This window comes from Ciconia boyciana, chromosome 8, assembly GCF_034638445.1.
Source record: "Ciconia boyciana chromosome 8, ASM3463844v1, whole genome shotgun sequence".
In the NCBI taxonomy this organism is placed as follows: domain Eukaryota; kingdom Metazoa; phylum Chordata; class Aves; order Ciconiiformes; family Ciconiidae; genus Ciconia; species Ciconia boyciana.
In genome coordinates, this window is record NC_132941.1 from 43,541,611 (window position 1) to 43,563,595 (window position 21,985).

Sequence of the window (21,985 nt, forward strand, 5' to 3'; positions counted from 1 at the left end):
GGTGCTGAACCGCGGTTAAGATGCTCCGGGCGAAAAGAAGCCTCGGCGATGCGAGCAGGGGAGCGCCCTGCGAGGCCGGGCCGGGCCCGCCCCGAGCGGCGCTTCACCCGGCGCTGCGCCGGCCCGGCCCGGCCCGCTCCGGAGCCGGCAACCACCGACCCCTGACCGCCGCCACCTCCTCAGAGTAAAGGGGTTTTCTGGCACTCAGTCAGCCCCACACATCCCTGAAATAATTCCTAGCTACGCCCTGGCTTCGGGCCGGGTCTGGGGACAGCTCTACGGGTAGCCTCCCAACGAGGGGGTTAAACACACCGGAGACCTCTCGCCCCTTCTGAGACGGGACACTGGGTTATGCCGCCTGCCCTCTGAAACTCCCCGACCCGGGAGAGGGCTGCCCTGGGCTGAGGGAATGAGAAATATCGGTAGAGGAACCGGACCAGACAAAACTTCACTGCACTGCACTGCACTGGACTGGACTGCCTGGACTCCCTCAGCCCTCTCGCGAGAGGAGGCGCCCTTCGCCGCCGGCGCGGCCCGCGGCTCTCGCGGGAAGACGGCGCCTCTCGCGAGAGGCGGTTGCCGCGGCTCCCCGTAGCTATAGCAGCGGGGGATGAGGGCGGTCGAGGGGAGGGGATGCTGTGTGTCGCGGCGGGACTCGACGCCGGCAGGTAGGGGCTCACCGCACTGCCGTCCCGGGAGGGGCTGGGGCCCGCCGCCGTCCCCCCCCTCAGCGGGGTCCCGCTGCGACTGTTCAGAGCCGTCCTGACCCTCGCGGCGCCGGGCGGCAGCGGGGCCGTGGCTCTGGCGGCGGGACGGGAGGGGTCGCTCCCCTCAGTGGCACGGGCGGGCTGGTGAGGGGCCGGGGCAGTTTGTACCGCGGTGCCGGCAGCGGCCGGGTCCCTGCGGGGCGCGGCGGGAACCCCGGATCCACCGCTCTTGGGAATACTTGAGGTTTCTTTACTCCTGTCCCGTTCCCTCAGGAAAAAAAACCCTAAACCAGCCGTTAACTGGTTGCTTGTTCCATGTGCCTGGGGACCCACGAATGACTCTCCCAGCTCTGTAAAACAGTGCATCCCCGTATGCCCGCACGGCCTGGCCTCTGCTGGTGGCAGGGCAGCCAGCCCACGCGTGGGTAGGCTGCAGCCAGCAGAGTTTCTGTACTGGGGCTCGGCCGTGGCCCCCAGGGCCTGACCTCCGGCGTAATTGTAAGTAAAGGGCCCCCTCTGCATGCCTGCAGCTGGTCAGCTTTAGAAGAGGGAAGGGGTAGCAGGTACGAGAAGAAGGGGATACCGGAGGTTAAAAAGGTCTTTTATCAGCAGGGATCTTTGAAATTAATATCACTGACATTGCGTTATGTTGGTTAATAACTCAGACGTGATCAATTGCCATTAAAAGTTAAACTTGCATAGAAGCTGTTGATTAGAAGAAGCTGCTCAGTTATATAGTATTATATTTACTATGTTGGTCCAAGGTAGGCAAAAGCATGTGCTTTTTTTTTTCCTTTCAAAAAAAAGCAGAAGCTGTTTGCTTTTCCAGGACCTGATTTTGCTTGAAACCCTTCGTTCAGTAGGAGGATTATGAGTGAGGATTTGTGAGGATTACAGTCCTAAATAGAAACCATAACAATATACACCTTCTGCTTTCAAAAAGTTGCAGACACAAAGGCTTTCTGGTCTTTCAGCTGAGTGAAATTGTTGTAAGTATTGTAGTGGCTGATCGTGTGTGTGAAAAGAATTCGAAGAGCTTTTCAGATTTCAGAACAAACTCTGAGTGTTATAATCATGGAAAAAATATGCATGTGAAATGGGAGGAAAAATAGTTGTGTAGTTTCTCATGCAGTTTGAAAGAAAGAAGTATGTACTGAAAACAAACCTCTCTAAGCTTGTGCTACTCTTCAGACTTGAAAAAGAAAATCTACGACTGAAAGGTTTTGTGCTGCAATATACTTGTCATTGAATAGCAGTTTTGGAAAACAATAGCAACATAGATAGTCTTGTGTTTGTTTCCAAGGGGAAAGAAAGTACTGCTGTGCTGAGAACTAAACTGGTGAGGTTATACATAACTTGAACATGACAGCTTTTAAAAATAATTACCAAAAATGTATTATGGGCTAAAAAAAATTTGAATAAGTCTGTTGAAATCTGTTCTCATTTAGGAAGTGGTAGAAATAATGATAATTTCACTAGACAGGATACTCTTTAAATTCTATTCCAGCACCTAATCAACAGTATATTTAATCAAGCATGCTGCATATCATTCAGACTGAATTAAATAGGAGCCTTCCCCCCCACCTGGGTGATGCCAGCCAGGAAGCCTTTTGCCACAGTGTTCTTGGGGTGGGGTGAGGGGGAAGGGTGTGCTTGATTTGTCCAGTACAGACAAACTTACTTACAGTTATCCCAGAGAATTTAGAAATTTTGCTTTCTTTATGCTAGTGACAGCTGTAAAAGCATTTCAGTTCATTTCTTTCAGTCATTGCAGGTAAAAATTATGTCAGTTCTTCTCTCTGTTCTGGGTTAACAGTCTATTTTGAGACTGTAGTCACGAGTTCATTAAAAAGGATAATGGGAATTTAAATCCTTCTTTATCCAGTCCTGGTGATGTTATTAGGCATTAAACATTCTTATGTGAATTTTCATGGAGAGTACATAGAAGAGAAAGTGTGTTTATTTCCCAGTCTGTGGAGCTTCAAAAACCTTGTTACCTAGAGGTGAAAGAATAGTAGCAGAGCTCTTAGGTGTCACATTATTGTAGTTATAGTAGGTTCTATCCACACTAATCAGAATTTAGCCTCCATTGTGTTTGAGTACTCTATAAACATACCTATATAAAGAACAGTTGTGGCTGTCCCGAATAACTTTTGGTGCAACTATGCAAAGTGCAGCAGGTGGTACAAAAAGGAAACTGAGGAAGGAGGATGAAAGAATAATAAAAAGTCATAGCTATTCTTTTTTAAAATCTGCTTACCTTACTGTCCAGAATGAATAAAAGTATAAGTCTTATAATAAACGTGCCTGTTGGCACCTGTAGAACTTATTAGTCTTTCCATTTTTCTCATGCAACCTTCTGAAATTTAAATCCCTTATACATCCTTCAGTTTCCTAACGTATGTTCCACCCACATTTATTCAAACAGTTTATTTTAATTTGTTCTCTGAAATACTCTACTTCTTGCCTTTGTCTAAACTTTGCCTTTTAATTTCTTTCTTTTCTATCAATAGTGGCTGCAGTCACCATTCCAAAGTTACTGTGTATTTCTGTCACTGAAGGTCATTCCCTAGCACAGATATGCAGTGTTTGATGGCAGAGAGGAGCAGCAAGAAATATTGTTACTGACTGTCAGGGAATTTTGATCATCTTGCATGGATATCTCTGTTGTTCCTGTTAACTGCAAGTTAAGTAATAGGCAGTCTTTAGTCTTTAAGATTTTGCCTTCATCTGTAGGCAGCCCCCTTTTCTAGGCTTGTACCCTGTGTGTGAGACTGCTAGGAGGAACCATCTCCTAGCTGCAGCCTGGATGCTTTCTAATGCAAGTGATGCAATAGATAGGTCTCTTATCGTGTCTTGACACACAAGTTCAGCATGCAGTTTATTCCTTCTTTTCTCTCTGTTATGTCACTTGATGCATGGAGTTTCCTGTTCTGTGACCTGAAGAAGTTAAAAGGTTTGGGTGGATCTCACCAACCATTGTCTAGGGGATACAGGACTAGTGTTTGGCCAAACTAGGGTATCACTTGGCTATGCTACTCTGATTTTATAGCAGTAGACTACATGCCAGCTCAATCATTCAGCTTGCTGAACTTATGTGCAATCATTCAGTTGGGAAGTTAACCTGTTGTGGCTTTCCTAAAGTTACAGTAAGTGTTCTGTTTCTGGAGTTGTTGGAAAAGGAAGGAAAAACTTCAGTATGTTATCAACACCTTAGTAAAAACCAAGGAACCGGCAAGGAAGGCAGGAGGCCCTTAGTTATTTTTTCCACACTTTCCAAGATTTGTGAGCTGTATGCATTCTGTTATAGTCTTAAATGTTAGAAGTAACGTTTCATGCTCATAGAGTATAAAACTTCCAGTAGATTTTTTTTTGTCTAGTGCCCTAAATAGGTGAAATAAAGGTGATCTTAAGGGTGCTATATTAAAACTTGGTGTCTCTATTCACTTCTATAGCAGTTATCACTTGCTAAAATGCAGAACTGTGGTACCTGCAGAGTGCTTGCTGTGGTTATTGCCAAACTATTAAGAGGCAAAGGAAGAGACTAGACTTATGGTTTTGAGGCTTAAAACCATTTTTGTTCAAATTATGAAAGCATAAGGAAAGTTATGTGCTGTTATGGACTAATCTGTACATTTTCTGTCTAACATAGCTGTGAAGAAATATTGTAAAAACATGACTTCTCTAGTATCATTCATAGTAACTTGTAAATAAATCCATTTCTGAATTAAACCCATCTGCAGGAAATAAAATTCTTATATGTTGCTGCTGCAAGTGTTGTTTAAACATTTTGGCTACAAATACATCATAACAAAATGGATATTAAATTTGATATTCATTTTATAGAACACTGTGACCATTTTCTTTAAAACCTTCAGCCTTATGAAGTGTGTCTTTGAACAAGATATCCAAAGAAATCTTTAAGCACTGTGAAATTTCAGTTTTTAAACCTGCATATTGGTGTGTCTTCTTTCTTGTCTTCTCTCTTTAGTAATAAAAAACCTGAAAGCTTTGTACAGGTACAGAGATAATTATAATTGGGTATCTGAGAGGCAGAATTAATCATTATCCACAGAATTATGTGCTGTGTTACCGGTGGCGTAATTTTCACTGTTCCTTTGGCACTCTCCCTAGGTCCTGGTCTGGAGATGGTGCCTGAGGAGGAAGAGATTACTTCTGTCTCTGTTCAATTTTTTTTGTTACTTTGCTGGGGTGAAGTTGTTTTCAAGAAGGCAAATTGTAATGGTGAATTTTGAGTATGATGGGAACTGGACTGAGCCTGACAAATCAATTTGCAAAGGCCAGAGGTGTCACGTGATAATAGCTTGCCTTCATTACCAACCAGTTTAGATTTGAACCAATGACCTAGAGGTGAAAAGCTCAGTATTGCATTACCGATCCTCTGATCTATCCATATGTTCTCTTGTTTAAAGTCCCTGTAGTCCTCTTAAACAGAACATGCAGTAAATATTGAGCATCGTTTGCACTTGTAAATACTAGAACAGTGTCCATTCCAATTGTCTGCTATGCATGAGGACACTAAAGTTAAATATAGCAACAATTTCTTACACTCCCTGGCTTTTCATGAGAAACCCTCATACAAATCCAACCATATGGCAAAACCCAGCATTATCTTAAAACCATTAACAAAGAACCTATTGCTACCATTAACTGGGAAAATGAATCCACAGGTCTAAGTAGCATACTGGGAGTTATTAATAACCTCAGGCTGCTGCTAAGAAAATGAACTTAAATGAAGTATCATTAGGATCTGAGTCATCCCACCAACACTTCTGCATGTTGTATCCAGGTTTGTATTTATCTATGGAAGCCTTTTCAGAGTATATTATCGTTATTACATGTCTACTTAGTTCTACATTGAGTATCTTCATTGTGCTCAATGCTGTAAAAAGCATAATGGAAAATTACTTCCATGGATTTCATAAAATAGATTCAACAAAATATTTGAAATACGCAGATAGAAGCGCGTAATCCATTTTCCCATTCATTCTGAAGTAAAATGTTTCTAGGCAACCTACTTATCAGGAGGAGGTCAAGAAATGTAAATACTTGTCCAAGTTATTCTCAGTTTGTCAGGCTATTAAAACAAGTTACTGTCTGCAGGTCATAGTTTCTGTGAGCTGCAGAATAATAAAATTTACATTTTATTATGTATTTGGATTGTCTTTTTATCTCCTTATACCTTCTCCTCCAATCCTTAATCCCATTCTCCTCCATAACAAGGGACAGTGCTGTGGATAGTCTGTACTGATTGACCTGCTGCCAAATCAAATATATGAGGTGAATTTTCCTGCTTGTACCTCACTAAAAGTGCAAATCGGGTCTTTTTCCTCTACCTGACCATCAATTTTCATGTAGTCTATAGTCAATTTTCTGTAGTCATAATTATTTTTGAGATCTCTATTTTTTTTTTAAATTTCAAAACGTTGGAAATCGGCCAACTGATTCAAAAGTTGTTGGAAGAAAACGGATTTTGGTCAGATGCTTCTGCAGGTAATAAAAATAATTTCCTGCCTAGTCACTAATGAAATTAAACTTATGATCATGCTGTCTGATGTATCCCTGGTCCCATTTGTTTTCTCCTCCTTTTTCAGTTACAGCATCCCACTTAGAGCAGTATCTTCCTTTTTTGCATAGCATTTCTGGTAGACAGGATGTGATCTGTATCTGTTTTGTCATTTTTTTTCCCACTCCTTTGATTGCACTGCACTCATTTCCCAGGGGTTCTGTCATTAGAAGCAAAACGTCTGAATCCTTGGGGTTTTTTTGAGAATTGGAGAAATCAGGTTTTTAAAACTCATAGATATAGATTGTGAATGTTTCCTTCTTTTGAACATCTCTCCAAGCCTGAAATGATGCCATTTTATGTTGCAGATAAGACTTCACTGAATTGTGGTTGGCTGTACAAGTGTGACAGGACATGAACCCTGGTGATCTTTTGCTTAATTATTTTGCAGTAGGCCCTGGCTTGTTACATTCTGCCATAATTGATTTGATGCATGGATTTGGTCAAGCTTGCAGTCCTTGAATTTGGAGGCTAGAAGCATGGCTTTTGGAATTACTTTCCCCTGTCGTCTTTTACAGCTGCGAAAATTCAGACAGTTAAAGCTCAGCTGCTTTCCTATCCTGTTTAAATCAGAACAGTGATTGTGGGTTTATTGTAGACAGCTATTTTTAAAATGTAGTCAGCTTACAAAATGGTATAAACACTTCTTGGCACAAAGGTAGGGTTTTTATGAGTATATAAATTGCAAATAAGCAGTAAGTAATTGCTGGTTCAAAGGTTAATAATGCTAAAGGCAGAAGCAGGTAGGATGAACTGTAATAAATAATGATCACTTATTAATGTCTTGTCTAGAATTCTTTTTTATGTCTTGTCTAGAATTCTTTTTTATGGTACAGTTTGGCTCACCAAAATTTATACAGAAGTACACACTGTATACTGTGTGTGGGGGGAACAGTTTGCGTATGAGAAGCCTGTAGGGAATCAAGGGGAAACTAGCTTTTTTTCTTTCCTGTCTGCATGGAACTTGTTTTGGCATTTTATACTCTTAAGTAAAGACCAGCTAGCTTGTTCATTTCTAATACTTGGTAAAATATAAATCAGTATTTGTAGTAGATCATGTTTGGTGCATGTAATTGTTATGTTTTTATTTTTAAAAAATGGTATGTGATTTATTACATTTTGACTTTTGAAAATAATGAATGGACTAAAAATATGTAAGAGTGATTCAGATGTGGGAGACTGTTTGAAGAGGAGGAATCTTCTGTAAGTATTTCCACAAAATGTTAAAATAAATGTATTCTGGGAAATAGTTAATCAGTAAAGTGTGTCACAACGCAGAGGATAGCAAAAGACTTTCTGATCCTCCAGCTGGTATTCCCAGTAGAATGAACTTTATAAGTGGATCAATAAACAACAGCTAATGCATCTCAGCACATCGGTACATGAGCTGTACTGTGACATGGAAACAGGTTAATGTCCTCACTAGATCTGCATGTTATTCAAGAAAATAGGTCATGGTGGGGGAAAGGGAGGGAAAATTAAAAAAAAAAAAAAAGTGATGATATACTATGCCCGTTCCCTAAAACTTTTCCATTGTACTGTACCTCAGGCATGCTAATAAATAGACAGCAAAGCTTCATAAAACTTGTGATTAGTAAACTGCAGCATTCTTTGTGATGTCTATTATGGACATTGTTATGCACAACAAATCTATGCAGTATTTATATTGTAATAGATGATATCTGGGGAGTTTATGTAAATACTTTTGAAGTATGTTAAAAAAGGCATTGCCAACAAAAACTTTAGGATCCTTTGATTGTGGATGCTTGATAGATTTTAAATATAGATTTATTTATTTTTCTCAAAGAGAACCAGGAAAGAATGCTGCAGTGTGAGCTTGGCAGTGTTGCAGGATGAACAGCAGTTTTCACTGGAAGTGCTGTTTTTAAGGTGCTCCTAATTTGTTTAAATTCTTTAAGCTACACAACTTCCACAAATTTTTCAGGGAAGCTTTTTAAAACATCATTTTAGACATTTCTCTTAAAATGCATTGTTTCAGGAGAGGATGGGCAAGGAGAGAATATAACTTTCCTGTTAGCAAAAAGGTATTTATATTATCTTCTCCTTTTAGATAGCTGTGTTTAAGACTGTAGGTTTGATATGGAAATAACCATCTTTTGAGAAGAAATACCTTCTGTTGTGCAAATGTATTTTCTTAAAGGGCTCTTCCTTTTTGGGAGAGATAGAAAGGTAGTTTAATTAATTTAGTAATGTATTTCTTCAATCAGTCCATTTACTGTTGTTAATAATTATAGCAGTCATATTCAGCAGTATAATTATGACTTAAATTAAGCTATTTACCACTTCTCCATTGTGTTTTTCTCTGTTCACTTTTTGCTTGTGATGGGTTCTCCTCTGCCTGTTTGTTATCACAGCTGCAGCCTGGAAAGGTACCTGGGTAATTCCACTGTATTCAATTCTTGCTCTGGTAAGAACCGGCAGTGTTCACAGACAGAAAGCGGTAGAGTGCTGTCGTCTCTACCAGAACAGAGAGCTTCTCAGGATTAAGGATAAAGGGTGACATTTTCAAGTTGAAGTTGCTTTTTCTGAATGTGTCACTCTGGGAACGTTTCTAGGCAGAAGCAGCAGTACTAACAAGATCATATTTTCCAGGATTATTCTGCAAAGGAATATGTGAGGTTTTGGGAGAGAAAAGGTGGAAGATGTATGACTGTTGCAGTGTCATGCCCAACTGAATTGCTTAATTCTGCTGTGAAAAGTATTACTTCAAGTATCAGTTACAAAATTATATCTCTTTTTTCCTCTGATAAGGAGTGTATGTACTGTTTGTACAGGAGTTAGGATTGATATGTCATTTATCAATAAATTTTAACCTTTGAGATATTTTATCTCATATATACATAGTAAATAAAAAAAAAAATGTAAAATTGTTTGAACAGGAATCCAAAGCCTAAAATAAGATTTCTAGTTAATCCTAAACTCTTTAAACATCTTCGGATATTTTTTAATTTGGATTTTCACAGCAGAAAACATTAAATACTGATTTGTTTTAGTATCATTTTACTTTGAATTTAGCTGTCTCTGGCAGGTCTGAAAATGGTTATGCTAGCTGTAGTGCTTCTTTCCGCATGTGTCTACCCCACCACTTTATTTTTATGGTATCAGTAAAAAAAGTGCAACAATATTCCAGTTGTTCATGGGCTTCCCTTCCTTTTCTTATTCCAGCTTGTCTGGAATTCATTTGAGTAATGACATGAATGCTGGGGGCCATATTGTTATCCAAAGATGTGAATGCATTATGAAATTCATCTTGTCTGTAATTGCGAATGGCCTTGAGTATTAATAACACTCAAATTCTGATATTTCAATAAAACAATGGAAATGCTGTTCTTGAGGAAAATCCTCAGAGTTCACAGTGGCAATTCCTTGTTTTCTACATACTAAATTTTCACTACGTCTGTGTGATGCTGGCCTATTAAGCTGATGTGGGAGTGCCAATAGGTTTCTGTTTTATATAGGACATAATAATGTCTTCATTTGTCCAGTCATACTAATGTCCTCAATTGGTTTGTGAAAATCACTCATAAATAAGCCATAGGAACTTTCATAAGGAAGCATGTGAAGTATGTTACGAATTTATGGACATAAATTAAAACAAGAGAGGTTTCATCTGGTTGTAAGGAAGACTTTTTTTTTTTTTTTCCCTCCATTAGGACAGTCATGCATTTGAATGAGAGGCTGTACAGTCTCCATCCTTAGAGGATTTCAAGACCCAACTGGATAAAGCCCTGAGCAACGTGATCTGAGCTCTTGGTCATGCTTTCAGCATGAGGTTATACTAGAGAACTCCTCTGGGGTCCTTTCTAGCCTCAGTTATTCTGTGATTCTGATTTACTTGTTGATCACACTCCTCTTCTTCAGCATTCTTTGTTCTTAACTGCATGAGCTGAGCACTTGGAGGGCTCAGTAAATTCCTTCAGGAAGAATGGCATCACATGAGACTGAAGAATTAGAGGCACCAACTCAGGAAGCAAAGGAGTGCAGAGAAATTGCTGTCCAACCTTCCTGAGACGTGTCTGAGGCTGTGGACAGATTAACTCCTGCTTTGAAGAATATTTCTGTGAAGATTTAGTATAGCTCAAGCGATTTTCCTAAGAGGACTTAACCAAACTGTGAAATTCTATGTTCTAAACTCTAATAAATTATGGAGGAACTTGACTAAGCAAACATTAATTTTTGTACAAGAAATAGAGGATTCTGACACATATTACAAAATATTCAGAACAAATTCTAGCTGTTGGTAGGATATAGCATAACTTGGATACAATGCACACAAGAAGAATTAGAGCAAGGGAGCCAGCACACACTTTCTCCTAATAAAACTGAGACAAAACTTCACACCTACCAGATGAGTTTAGCATGGCTTTTAAGCAGGAAGTTACCAAGGCACTGTATAATGTGCCTGTTGCTGAGCTTGTTGCTTCAACTAAACTTGGTTTTTTTTTTTTCTTTTTTTTTTTTGGTTACTGATATAAACAAAGACAGAAAGAGGCAAAAAATTTTGTTTAATTGCAATCAGCTGTTAAGCAGACTGAACTGCATAAATGTTTTTAAAAGAAGAGCACTGTCAATTACTTTCAGTCTTTTAGAAGAAAGAAAAGATGCATTTAGATTTAAAAAAAATCTCTTCAGGATAATTTTTTTTGAGGCTGTATAATAAAATCCTTTTGTCTTCAGGGTCAGTTATGTCATGAGAAAGGAAAAATTATAGAAACTATCATAATTTATGCCTCCATAGTATAATTAGTATAGTTTTATGAAGAGGTTAATACTTGCTTAAATTTCCAGTGGGGAGGAAGAAATCTTCTTTCTCTATCTAGTACGAATCTTTTCTTAAGGAAACTGGCCCTAGACTTAAATGAGGTCAGTTTTGTTTTAAATACCCATTTTACATTTCAGTGTTATCCTTTGGTGTTGGAGGAAGATCAAATACTTGATTTTCATTTATGTATTTTTAAAGGGAGCTCCAGGTTCAGGGCCTGACTGCCGCAGCAGAGGCGCGGGTGCTGCGTTGTGGTGTTCTGCATGGCCGCTCCAGTTTGCCAAGTTACTTTGATATGAGGTAGGTGCTGGCAATGCTTTCTAGTGTGAATGCCGAAGTGAGATCCAGCTGCTTGTTTTGGACTGCACACAGTAATAACTGAAAAGCAGTTCAAGAAATAGCTTGCCCCTCACTTCCCTCACAATGATCTTATATCTGTCCTCCCCCACAATGACTAGGCAATAAATAGAATTTTAGCACATAAATTAATGTTTGAATTTTCCTTCCTCTGCCCATTCCCATTATTTAGGGGTATAGTCATGCAATTTTAATTCTACCAACATTCTTTGTTCTTAAAAAACAAAACAAGAAACCCAACAACTACTGAATACAGAGGAGAGTGGCATCAAATGAAATGGAGGGTCTTCCATTCCCCCCTTTTTTATGAGTATTAACCTGTTTGGTTATTTTGGGTTTTTTAATTTGTGTATTTTTTCTTTGTCGGAGTGGGGAGAAGTTGCCTTAGCTGCTTACCAAAGGAATTTCTGTTGACTGATAATACTATCACATTAATGAGAAGCAGTGATGATGATTTTGAGTCTGTCAAGGACTGGTGAAGGCCAGCTCTGGGCTGCTCTAAAGAGGTTGTGGAAGAAATCTTGATCTTCAGGAGGGTGATGAACCCTCAGTCTCTTTTAATGAAAGGCAGGATTTTACCTTATCATCCATAGGTGCCCCAGCTCAGGACAGCATGAAGGCTCTCAGTTACTAGTTCTGTCTTTAATAGTGCTGTCCTTAATCCTTTATCTCATAAGCAGTTTACCTCCTCAGAAGGAAAAGAAATAGTAGCATAATGTACTCCTTGAACAAAAAGCATGTTTGCAACAGTAGCTGATATGCAGGACTTTCCATTACTCTACAGAGCATTCATCTTCTGTCCATGCACTTCTGGAAAACTATTCTTTGTGATTTTCCAATCAGCTTTCACAGAAGTTTTTATTGTTGATCTTGTAAAAACATAATAATACTAATGGAGCACTACACATATCAGTCTAGACAATGCTAATCACTTGAATTTTGGCTTTTGAAACATGGACACTTGTAACTTTCTATATCAGTAGAACTTTGTGGAAAAGCTAACAGTCAAATAGGTGTATGTGTAATTTTTTTTTTCTCCTGTCTGGGCTTTACAAAATAAATGACACACCTGCAAAGTCTAATTACTTAATAGTTCTTTCAAGTGTTCAGCGCTATTTGCAGGCTATAATTATCCAAATGACTTTAGAGAGGGAAAACAGTATGCTTCTGCCTCAATAGCATTCACTTAAATGTCTTGATTTCTGAATTTGGGGGCAGAGGGGGAAGTGTGTGTATGTGTTTGCCTGTCATCTGCATGTTCCTTGGGAAATGTAGTGCCAAATCCAGTGCCTTCCTCTAAGCTTACTTGGACTTAATGTCACAACTTGTTTATCTTCTTGCCCTATTGGCAGATTGAGATCTTTGAAATCATGGTTTTGAAAATTGCAAGTTGGACTAAGAAAACTATATCACTGCCAAAAATCCATTTGACATTTTTATAAAGAAACCTATCTTCCTGGAGGAAATACTGGCATCTTTGTGTAGTTTAAAGGCAAAATTGCTTTGAAGATTCTTTAGTCATTAGGGAAATTTTTCCTCTGTTGCACTAGGATTTTATCAATGGTGCACTAGGATTTTATCAGTGTATACTGGTACTGCAGAAATTATTTGGAATTTAGACTAGGATAGTGTAGAGCAGCATTTGTCTTCTTTTTAATGATGTCTGTTCTCCTGCTTCTACAACTGGAGTAAACTTTCTCTTGCAGACAGAATTTTCTCCCGTGAGAGAATTTCTGTGACTTTGGTGGCTGTTGCCGCCTTAGGCAGCAACCCAGGATTGGAAATACAGACATTTTTACAGCTGGAATCAGTCCTGTTTTCTTATGCTGTTTTGTGATTCACAGCCTTGTGAATCTTTTGTTCTCATTGAATGAAGTAACAGGAAAATTTGTTTGCTGGTACCTTCAGATTTCTCGATGCAGCCAGGATGCCAGCATTGAAAGCTTTGTGTTATAAATGACATAGGTTTTATATGTCACTTGACTGCGTATTTAGTTATGTTTTGATCAGAAATATAACTCTGCCTAGTAGAAAAGATAATCAGGTAGAATTGCTAGGCAAAGTATTAGCATGCATTTTTGAAATGGTGTAAATTTGCAAGATGTACTAATAAAAAGCAACAATATCTACTATGTAAGTAATTGGGAAATAAATTGATGTACTTTGCATGTTTATACTTTATGCAAGATCTACCTCTTTTATAAAGTACAATGACACTGCTCGCTTACTTAGCTTTTTAAGATCCTTTGCAGTAAGGAGAAGAAAAATACAGAGGAAAATATAGAAGAACTTGAGTTTGGTGTTTTGGTTTCAAACATTTGTGAGCCTTAGTTCTGAACTGGCTCATCACATTTGGTCTTCCTGGTCTTCTCAGTGAAAAACATGAGAGCTACTATACTGTGTTAGACTGAGAATCTGCTTAGCCCAGTTTCTCATTCTGGTGGTAATCGGTAAGGGGGTGCTCTGGCATTCTCCTCCAGCTCACGCATTTTACATTTCTCAATCTTTTAACTTTTGCTGCCCTATTATTTTCATTGGAATAATCACTTGGTTTTCAGCTTCATGGGGTTCTCTTCTCCTCCTTGCCCTCAATTTTATGGCAAGGTTGTAGATAGTCATTCTTTTAGTTTAGGCTTATACCTGTTGCTACCAGGGTTCATGTATTTGGACTTAATATCATACCTCCTTTATTGTCTTTCTGTGTTGGTAGGGTGGTAGTTGATGACAGGGAGAATGGTTAATAAAGGAAGGAACTGTACTTGGTGCCCTCTCTGGTTGCCTCATTTAAAATTTGTTCTTCAAGTCGACTTTTTCTTATTCTTTGTTCCCAACAATCAATTGGTAGGTAGGTAGTTGTCTTTGTTTTTATGGCTTTGTATTTGTTCGGTGTTGGTTTTTTGTTATGTGGTCTTTTTGTTTGGTGTGGGGTTTGTGTGTGGGTTTTTTTTTTTAATTTGTTTTGGCTTTGTTTTTTTTAGGAAGGGCTTTTGGTTAGGGTTACATGGTTTCTATTGGTCAAACCATGTCAACTGTGGCCTAAAGAAAATGCATAGAGAAAGATTATGAAAAAACAAGGCATGTCTAAGATGTGTCTTCCCTTGTTTGTTTTCTATCTTTCCGACTGTAAGTAGTTTAGGGGTATCCTGAACTGGATCTAGATGATAATCTGTAATTGCCTCTGATCTACCTGTCCGCCATTAGTAAGTCTAGTCTTTTTGAACCAAATTGTATTTTGACATAGACAACATTCTGTGGTAGGGAATTCCACAATTTATGTGATGTATAGTAAATTTGTATCTCTATATTTGTTTTTAAACCTGTTACCTCATAATTTTTTTGCTTTCCAGATTATAGTGTTGTGAAATAATGCATAATCACTTGTGATACAAAGATCTCTATTGCAGTCCCCTTGTTCCCTTCCTAACTATCTAGTCGTCTTGTCGTCTTTTGCTGTATCTTTTGCAGTTCTATCTTAATATTTCAGGGATGTGGTGGCAGGAATTATATAAAAGAGTCAAGCTTTAGACACACAATGGATTTATGCATATAAGACCTGTTAATTTTATGTGCCCCAGGAAGATCTCGGTGAAGTCTGTGTACAGGACCATGTGGTCTACAGTCCTTCATGCACACAAATTTTTTAGCACTTTTATCCAAAATGTTTGACTGCAGCTTTGCTCTTTGTGGGGGAGGTTAGCCCTTGCTGGGAGTATATTTGTGTTTAATGATCGCATTGTGTTTTATGCTATTGCACAGCTTTCTACGTTGCTTGTGGAAGGTGTTTTTAGTGAGACAGTATGTAGTCTAACTTCTGTCTTTGCCCTGGCTCTAGATTAATTCTTGCTGTGCCTAATTAAGCAGGGATAACGAACATCTGTGTCTGCAGAAGTAATAATGTTGGCAAAAGTTGTGTGTTCCCAGTAAAATATAAGCACGTTTTGAAATGGAGTTATGGACATGATCTAATTTTTTAAAATGTAATCAGTTTAAACTTTGCAGTTTCAAAGTAGCCAATTTTTAAGTTGCAAAGCTGTTGACCCATCAAAGGGGAAGTAAATATAAAGGAGAGCAGGCTGGCAGGCTCAGTTTATTGGTAAATAGTTAAGGAAGGAATATGCAGAACTTTTTTGCTTCAATAATGTCTTTAGGTTTAGCTTATCCATTCAAATAGTAACTGTTGGTGGGTTGATAGTATGGAAAAGATGATAGCACTTAAAATTTGAGAGGAATGAGAACTGGGCCACTACAGCATTAGTTTCCACAGGGTATTCATTACATCAGCCTCCATTCCAGCCGTCCCTGTCAAATTGTATGTAGCCGTTACCCAGGCTTAAATGTGTTGGAATCAGGGTCAGCTGCTTTATATGGCACCACTCCCTTGCTTGTTGTAATGGATGTCCAGAAACAAAGCTTCCTCTGACAAGGGGCTGAGGATATATTTTTTTGCTATGTAAGCAGGCAGTATTCCTTTTACTGTTTGAAATTTCAAATTAATCTAGGTCAACTCAGTTCTCAGCATGTTTTTCACCTTTTGTTTTTTTACCAGAATTCTGTTTTGAGTCTTTCAGTCTAAAGATTTCAAGAAATTTACTTTGGCATGGTATCATAAGTAGCCAGTATGGATGGGCACAGAGGCTTGGCTTGTCGGAGGATGTTAGTGTAGAACTGGGAATAGAATTTGGGTGTTCTGGCTGTTCCAGCGCTGTCACATCTCCAGCTCAGTGAGAAGAGGAACCAGATCTTGCACTGTCTGTCTTCTCACAGAAATAGTTCTAAAATCTGTTTAACTTCTTCTTGGGGGAGGGAGTTCTTGGAGGATATGCAAAGTAGCATAATGAAACTACATGACAATGAATTCTTATGAGTTAGCACATGACTTTTGCTAATGTAACTTCTGTGCATATCTATACACAAGAGAGATAAATTAGATTTAGTTCAGAAGCTCACCTGCATAGTTTAGTCTTTCTCTGGATATAGATTAATCAGCAGTAATTATTTCTTGTTATGGTTTCTGATCACATAGACAGGATGCAACTGAGCTTGCAGCTAAAACTAAACATAAACAAGCATTGTGAATACAGACTGTACTAACCATTCAAATTCTGTTAGAGAATTGTTAAACTGAATATGTATTTGGATTGAATTCCAGTGTGGTTGTGAATAGAGCATAGAAGCTAATCATGTAGCAGATAGTGAACTAGATATGAGAGAGCTCTTACTTCTTCCCAAATTTAAAGGTAATATTAGGAGTCTTGCGTCAATGTCATTTTTTGTATTGATGGAAATAGCTGTGACATATGAAGCAGCAGTGCAAATCACATCTGCAAGGTATGCCTCTTACCATGTTAATTTTTCCTAAACACATTAAGTTCTTGAGCTCTGAGCTGAAATGATTATGTTATGGGAGCTGTAGTAATTAATCTACTTCATGTAAAAGAAAATCTAACACAGTTGTTTAATATCTCTTTCAAACTATACTGAATGCCAGCCCACTTCAAATTGGCCAGTAAAATGCTATCTAATAGTGATTAGTATTAGTGTTCAATATTGTTAAGAGGATCAATAAAAAGAACAGTAACATTTGTAATATTCTTACTAGTTTCCAAAACATTAATATTTTTTAAAGTGTGCCTATAGCAAAAAGCAAACAAACAAACAACCCCCAAAAGCCCACCAGTTTAAGCCTGAATATTTGTCCTTGTAAATTACTTTGCCTCATCAGGAAAATGTGCTAAGCTGTAAATTAGTGACTGAGCAGTTGCAATGTTAAATTTTCTTTTGTTAGTATATTGTCTGAGATTTCCCTTGAGTATATATAGTTAATTCACTAGTGGTTTATACTAACATGTTTTGCTTCTCAGAGTAATTGGACTAGAAGTGCATTAGTCAGTTAATGCAGTTCAGCTGATGGTCAGTATCTTGTTAAGTCATGGTAAATCAGTGTTTTAGCCTCCTCCTTCTGTGGTGGACAAAGCAGGGTATGTCTGGAATGGTACTTTTTTTTTTTTTTTTTCTTCAAAAATAGTTAGTATTTGTACTATTAACTAGATAAAGTCAGATACTCCCCAAAAGCTAAGTATTAATTTACCATCTTAATCTACACAAGTAGTATTTTTATTCTTTTTCTTCTAATGTTAAACTTGTTAAATTTTGCTCTGCTATTTATAAAGTCTTGTCATAAAATTATATAATGTGTCAGATGAATTTTGGATAATCTTAGGGGAACTAATTGATTTTAAAGATACTTTTGCATCCTAACTATCTGTTTTTATTAATTTACAGTTGTGTTACAGTATTCTACTTCTTTTGGTCTCTGGTATTTATGGCAAGATTAAATTTTTCAATGAAGGAAAGGGCTAGAAGGCTATGAGTATGCTTAGTGTATGCAGAAGATAATGAACAGTTTTCAGTTTTATGTAATCGTATAATTCTTGTGAAAAGGAAATAAACAATTTGGATGCATGGTGAATACCCTACAATACACTTAAGAAAACTTAGGTATTAGTTATCTGGCAAAAATCAGCAGAGCTGCACTACAGCTGCTGATGTCTTTAAACTTTTTTTCTTCCTGTTCTTTGTTGCTATTTTAAAATAATGAAATCAAACATTTACATCTTAAACTGCCACATATGCATGTACTATAATAAGAGTCTATTATTATGTACTTTAATTTTGGGCAATGACAGCAAGTAACTAATATTTCTAAATGCAATGGTGCAACAATGTAGGAATGTACAGACGGGTCGCTGGTTTTGTGCACAGTGCTATCAGAGCAAATACACTGTGAGAGCCAGAGTATCCACAGGATCATCTGTGTCAGGCTTAATCCCGTTTTTTTGTCTGCAGTCTCTTATTCAGTATATGTGCATGAGCATGTGAACAAAGTACGCGCCCCGCCGCTCCCCCCCCAGCTCTAGCTGCCTAGCTGGGTGTACAGAGACAGATTTCATAATTGACACAAAAGCGACACTAACGTGCTGCAAAACGATCTGCTAATTGGTCTTCTCTAGCTGGTGTGATTGCAAGTCTGGATTGCAGAGCTCCGGTTCTGTTCGTGTCACTGTCTTATTGCAGATCTCCTCCGTATTGCCGTTGAACTAGCAATGGCCACTCCATTTAGAAGTACCCCTGTCTTCTCCCGGGGCCTTGTCTTGACCTTTCCGGGAGGGCTGCACAGCCTGCAGGCAGCACTGGAGCACCGCTGCCCGCTGAGCTGCCCTCACTGCAGTGTGCTTCTAGCTGCCAATATAGCCATGGCTCTGTAATGGGGGGTTTTTGATAGGCAGCACAATTTCGTAAGATACACTTGAAGTAAGTGCTATGAAAATATCCTCAAAACATTAGCAGAAGAGGAGTATAAGTGAGCAGCAGTTAGCACAAGAAGGAAATAAAAAGCACAGAGGACGTATAAGACGGATGGCAAATCTGGAGCAAGCCTTTTGTATGCTGGTTAGTACTTGAGTAGGTTATTTATTAGGCTGGATCTGATGAAATTCATCCTTCGACATGTTAAAGAAAAAAAAAGTAACCAAAGCTATCTCAGTACCAGTAGCTGCTAGTTGAGATGCTGGAAGACTTGAAAATGAAAAGCAGAGGTGGAGGGGAAAAGAGCCAGGAAATTATAGACTATTCCTCTCTTCCACATTTTGAACAAATTATTGCACAAAGTATAAGCCTCTGGGAAACAACAAGAACATGAGTCACAACCACCACGAATTTAGGAAGAGTAAATAGTTCCGCCAGTTTAATTTTCTTCTGTAACATGACAATAAGGCCTGTGAATTGACAAGAAAAGTATGAATGTTAATATTTTCATGTTAGTGAGTTCTTTGGCACTGTTTCATGCGATAATCTTGCAAACAAGTGAAGAAACGTGGCCTGAAAGAAACTATTGTAGAGTAGGAGCAAGACTTGTTGGATGACTGTGCCTAGTGGGTGGTTATTAATGATTGTCTGTCAAAATGAAATGGTTGTATTGAATGTGGATCTGCCACGGTCTGTTGGGTCTGTACTCATTCTGCTTCACTTCAATCTTTTTGTTAATGACCTTGATGATAGAATAGAGAGTGTACTTACAAAATTGATTCACTAAAAATGCCCCCAAAACTTGGAGGGAAGGTATATACATAGGACACAAGTTTAAGAGCACAAAACTATTTTGAGAAAATTGGGGAAATCTTAGGAGATAAATAGGGACAGATTGAAGTTCTACACTTAACAGAAATAATGAAATACACAAATACAGGGTAGGGAACAAGTAATTAGGTGACAATTCTCCAGAATTCCTGACGTTGTAAAAGGAGCAAACGTTATATCAGGAGGGAGAAAAATATGAGTATAGGCTGTAAAACATACAGAACAGTTGTCTTTTATCTATGGGTAAGTCCTCATTTGAAATGTTGCATCTGATTAGGGCAAATGCCCCAGAAAATGCAGCTCAGATGAACAGAGGCTGGGAGAAGAGTAATCAAATAGTTTGAGGTCTAGAAAATGGGGCCTAATAGGAAAGACTGAAATAATTTGAACCAGGGAGAGGAGGAAGCATGCAAGCCCCAAAAAGAGAATTGGAAGGCATAATTTTGTGTGTGTGTGTATATAGGAGGCTATTTCAAGAAGGTAGGAAGTTGTCAAGTGTAAGGCCCGTGCATGACAGGTAGGGCAAGGCAAGTGATCTTAAATTGTTGCAAAAAATGCAGATTAGGTCTTGGACCAGGGACAAAGGACCAGTTCCTGAGATAATTGATGGTTGTTTCTCATAAGGCATTTTCTTTATTTAGCTGTATTTTGAATAACAACATTATTTTAAGACTGATGAACAGTACGTATAGACTTTTTGGAATGTTACTGATTAAAAAATGAAAAGTTTGTACATGGAGACAATTTACCCTGAGACAGTATCCATCCACTAGACAAAATGATGATGCAGACAGCCTCCATATTGCCAGTCCTTCCACTTCTAATGTCCTCTAACTCAGTAGCCTTCATCTTGTTTTTGTTGGTACCTCACTACGTAAGTACTAGGTATACCATACAAGATTTTCGGCTTGCTTTTCCTACTTTATGCCCTTGACAGGCCTGTCAATAATCAACTTTTATTTCTTTCTCATTTTCATAATGACTTCAGTTGTCAGTCCAGCACTTTGGGGACTCAACATATTATTATCATAAGAAAACAAGGAGTATACTGTAGGTAATTGTTTTGTTTATAAAATCTTTCCCAATTTCCATTGTGTATTTCTCTACTGAGAAATGAGTGCAGCCTCAGTTACCTGAGGCTGTAACATGTGTTGTTAGCATACTTCGAGTCTCTACTTGCGTTGTTATACCCTAGAACATGTCTTTAATCATCGCAGTTGGAAATTACTTTGCTTAGCAATTTTAGTTTCTATTTTCTCAAAGAGAAATAAGCGATTGCATGAGTCAAAGTCAACAGCCTGTGTACAGTGTAGCCAGCCAAACCTGAATTCTGTGCCTGAGAGTAGAATTTGTCACAGCTTCAAGCACTTTTTAATGGGGCTTTTTGTTTAAGTAAATGTGAAGGAAATTCCATAATTTCAGTATTCCTTCTTTCTAATAACTTGTAAGCTGCTTCCAACTTACATTTTTGCCTTCTTTTTTTTTCTTTATTTATTTATTTATTACTTTTTTGCCATTTTGAGATGTTTATGTGAGGGAACCTGTTCTGACAGCTGGACAAGACGTGGTAAGAAGCCTTTGAATGCAGGGCAGATGTGTGATGTTGAAACTTCAGGGGTCCAACATCCTGCAGGGAAACATTCTGGTGCTTTTAAGAGGTGGAGTTTTTTTGCATATCACAGAAAGGATCAGGGTGATTTGAAAGATATGTCTGTTACTGGATTGGATATGAGGGGATGACTTGAACTCTCTCTTCTGCTAGATCACTGGTTGCTCTTATCCTACTATTTTGTTTCTTGATCCCACAGTGAATTTGGGCTAAATTCTGTAAATTCTAATGTTTGTCCTTCATCACATACCTTGCTCTCCTAGCTGGATGGTCATGTTCATATTATCTGCAAGAGAAGTTGTTGCTGACATTATTTAAATATTGATCATTAGCTTTCAAATTTCCAGGAAAATACATGTGGGAGAACATACAGGTTTGTGCTTGTTCAGGCTCTGGTCATATTTAAATGGTATTCTTTTTAACCATTGGAGCCAGAAATTCTTGCTTTTAAATTGAAAATTTAAAGCTAACTGTATGAATCTAGCAGGTGATAGAGATACTTGTAATAAATAGGAGGACCCTTACTGTAATGGAATGCAAAGTAACACAGTTTATTGCCGATGAATACTCGGTGATAAAATAATCTTTGAAAAATATGCTAAAAATGCTAAGTCTCTGAGAGAATGCCAGTAGCATGTGCCACTGGAATTGGAAGGATGAGACTACTATGTAGGAGGAATGTATAATAAAGACATACTATAGTATAGGAGTTGCAAGATGTTGCAACCTCATCAACCAGCTCTAAGCTGTATTGATGCTTCTGGGTATATGAGACAAAAACAGCATTTGGTGCAATTCAGATGATC

General features: G+C 38.5%; 1 protein-coding gene across 1 annotated transcript in view; it reads left to right on the forward strand.

The window, feature by feature from the left end:
• The first annotated feature begins 577 nt into the window (after positions 1-577).
• The window catches only part of USP54 (ubiquitin specific peptidase 54), a 106,763-nt gene continuing 85,355 nt past the window's right edge, over positions 578-21,985 (forward strand). The window contains exon 1 of the mRNA XM_072869641.1: positions 578-668. The gene's annotated coding sequence lies outside the window, so the exon portion shown is untranslated. The remainder of the gene's footprint in view (positions 669-21,985) is intronic.